At 31.0% G+C, this 3,845-nt stretch overlaps 1 non-coding gene across 1 annotated transcript; it reads right to left on the reverse strand.

Moving 5' to 3' along the window:
- Positions 1 to 2,665: 2,665 nt before the first annotated feature.
- Positions 2,666 to 2,772, reverse strand: LOC149516806 (small nucleolar RNA R71). Its single transcript, XR_016345446.1, has one exon. It is a non-coding gene; the product is annotated as a small nucleolar RNA R71 (small nucleolar RNA).
- Between the last annotated feature and the right edge of the window lie 1,073 nt (positions 2,773 to 3,845).

Here is a 3,845-nt window from a genome sequence, read left to right on the forward strand (position 1 = left end):
CAATCAATAAGTGAATGAAAATGACCATAAAAGATTCTTTCATTCTTTTGAAAGAAATCCAAGATGACATGGGTAATAGGAAAATGAAAAAAAAGTGAAAAAAGCCTAAAAAAATGATTTGAAAATAGAAAATGAGGTGAGCTAGTGATAAATACAGTGATGGATTAGTTAATATAACCTATGAGTTTTAACTAGATAAGGAAAATAATATGGACCAATTAACAGAATTTGTTCTAAGATTATTAGTATTGAGAAGCTAAGAAGAAATATATGAGATAGTAGAGTCTTGAAAACCTTATTACCACAACTGGAATTTCATGACATTGAGTTTGCATTGTTATTTGAACAAGTACATATACATAATTTGGTGAATATTTGAATCCTTGCATCATGGTCAGGGCATGCATTTGTATCAAGGTATGGCATTTGCATCATTTAGTGAGAATTTGGATTATTGCATTTGCATTATTTAGAAGGCACTTGCATTATTATGATGATAATTATCACATACAAGATTTGACTTTATTGGGAGAAAATGTTAACTTTTGAATCATCAAATGAGGAAGTGATAGCACCTAATTATATAGTGATTTTGTATATCAAAATAGGTGTAAAATTTTAAATTTTGGTTGATTTTTGGTGCTTCAAAGCTAATTTTGTGATTTTTAGGATTTAAAGCCTATGGATAGGAAAACATGCAATCTATGCATACAAAAGCATATTCGGCCATACAAAAGCCAAGGCGAGCCAAATCTTATTGGCTCAGCTCCATCCATCCATGCAACCATGAGCAAAACAGGGGAATTTAATGAAGTTTAATTACATTAGGACTTTTTCAAGTGGCCAAGAGAAGAGTTTGCATCCATAGAGAACTTCGACACCATTCGACCATATCCATTTTTCAAGAAAGTTACATACAATTCTAAAGTCATGTGGCCAAAAGAAATTAAGCCACACCATGACTCTTTTGCCTAGCTTTAAAGAAATTTAAATGCACAAGGACTTCTATCTCCCATATCCATTTGGCTAAAACAAAATCCAAGAGAACTTCAAGCAATTTTAAGCTCACTTGGACACCACCTTATTTGACCAAAGAAGTTTTTATGTAAGAAGGGCTATTTCGTGTGTCTATTAAAGAATCGTGATAAAAGAAGGACTCTTGTCATGTGAATCAAAGGAGTTTGGATAAAAATCAATCATATGATCTTATAATCCTCCTTTAGTCGAACTTACCTTGAAGTTTGAATCAAGATGGAAGCAAGCAATAATCAAATGGCTAAGATGAAGTCCTAAGACCCCTATTCAGCCAAAACTCATCCAAGACCAAAAGTCCTATTTGGTTTAAATACTTTAAAGATAAGGATCAACTTAATCTCTTAGTATTTGAATTTAAATGTAACTCTTGTATATTTGTCCCTCTATGGTTGAACCTATGCCTACAAATAGGCAAGGCCATTCACTTGTTTCATCATCTTTCACCTTTTTTTTCTTAATTCTTTAGTTTTTCTTTATATTAGTTATTAACTTAAGTGACAGATTTGCCAATAACAAAAGTTTTGTTATTTAAATTATTTTCTTCAACTCAAGCAGCATCCATTTTTTAAAGATCTCTTTATTTTCAAGCATTTTTTCTTTCTAAAGTTTAAATTATAATTTTTTTTTATTTTTCTTTACAAGTTTCAGCTATTATTTCTTTAATGTTTTATAAGTTTAGTTTTATGCAATCATTGATTCAAGTCTACTCTTTTCTACTACAAGCATTCGGCATTCTCAATTTTTTTTTGTTTTCAAGTTTGCAAATTTATTTCTTTTAGATCTAGTTTTTGGATACACTTTTATACTTCCCAAGTGATAGATGGTGAGGTTAAGATCTAAGCCTACATTATTCTTCTATTTTCCTTATTTTGCAATCAATCCTAAATTCATTTGTTTAGATATAAGATTTTACGGTTTCAACTCTAGTAATTGAGAGCAACCCAACATTTACAATCTATAATCATTTAGGAGACAATACTGGAATATTCCATATTATTACTTAATCTGTGCACTTGCAAGCTATACAAAAAGTACTAATCAAATTTTTAGCACCGTTGTCAAGGATTATAGTAATGTTTTCAATATCAATAAAGATTTCTTAAACTTTTGTAATCTAAATTCTTTTACTTTTATTTGCTTTTATTTTTCTTTGATTTTTTCTTGTTTGCATGCATATATCTAAAAGTGGTTTAGAAGAAAAACAAAAGAATAATGAACACCACTTGCACTAACACCAATGGCCAATGCAAAAAATGAAGCTTAAAGAACTTTGAAAGATTATGCAGTTCCTAATTTTGATGGTTTTCAACCATCCATTAGAAGGCCAACTATTCAAGCAAACAACTTTGAGATCAAGCCTTCAATAATATAAATGATTCAAACTTTTATGTAGTTTAAAGGACTACCAAACAATGATCTTAACCTTCATCTTTCTAATTTTCTTGAATTATGTAATACTTTTTACTATAATGGTGTTTTTGTTGATACTATTAGACTAAGACTTTTTCCTTTTTCTCTTTGGGATAAGGCAAAAAGCTAGTTGACATCATTATCACCTGGCTCTATTACAACATAGGATGATTTGGTATAAAATTTTTTAGTGAAATTCTTCCCACCAGTCAAAACAACCAAGTTAAGAAATGAAATCACTACATTTCTACAAATAGATGGTGAAACACTATATGATGCATGGGAAAGATTCAAGGAGTTGCTAAGGAAGTGCTCACATCATGGACTACCCCAATGGCTTTAAATTCAAATTTTCTATAATGGTCTCACCCACCTATGAGAACCACTTTAAACTTAGCTATTGAAGGGGCAATTATAAGTAAAACTTTTGAGAAAGCCAATGAGTTAATTGAGGAAATGGCTGCTAACAACTATCAATAGGGCATGGAGAGAAAGGTAAGTAAAAAATTGCTAGTTTATTTGAGATTGATGCAATCACTTCCATAAACTCCCAATTAGCCTTCTTAACCAAAAAGGTAAAAGCCTTAGGAGCCCAACCTCAATCCAACCATGTGAATGCAATCCAGAGTCTCTTTATCTCTTATGATATATATGAAGAACCTCATTCCAGTGAAAGATGTCAATTTAAGATAGAACTTGTCCAATTTCTCCAATAATCTAAGCCCAACTACAATCCATATAGCAACACCTTCAACCCTAGATGGTGAAACCATCTTAATTTTTCTTGAAACCAATTAAACCACCAATCCACTAATAACCAAAATAATAACTTTTACCCTAATCCACCAACTTACAATCCACCCCAAGAAAAAAAAACCTAGTTTTGAATATATGTTGACCTAATCAATGCAAGCCAACAATGCCAATATCCAAAGCCAAGTTGCATCAATAAAAAACCCTTAAAGATTAGATAGGTCAACTAGCCTAAGCTATAGCCAATTACTTTGAAGGTACCTTACCCAACATTACTAATCCAACCTCAAAAGATAAAGCAAAGAAGGTTGTATATTTATTCATTAAAAGATGTTTAGATAAAGGACTCAGATGAAAAAGATGATTTCATAGATAAACCTATAGTGGTAAACCTTTCCAATTTTGTAAAAAAACTTGAGGTAAATTTTGTGAGAAAATAGGATATATTAGAAGATGAAGAACTTTTAAGATTTGAAAAAAAAAATTTTAAGGGTTTGACCCTATGGCATTAGAGGCCCATGAAGACATTGAACCCTATGAGGAAGACCTTAAAGAAAAAAATGTTGAGATGAAATATGAAAAAGATATTGAAGAATATACTGAATGATTTGCTAAAGAAGGGCAAATGCTATTACAAGCAAAAAGAG

The sequence above is a fragment of the Durio zibethinus genome, chromosome 9 (genome assembly GCF_047325235.1).
Source record: "Durio zibethinus cultivar Kanyao isolate XHJ-2024 chromosome 9, ASM4732523v1, whole genome shotgun sequence".
Classification (NCBI taxonomy): domain Eukaryota; kingdom Viridiplantae; phylum Streptophyta; class Magnoliopsida; order Malvales; family Malvaceae; genus Durio; species Durio zibethinus.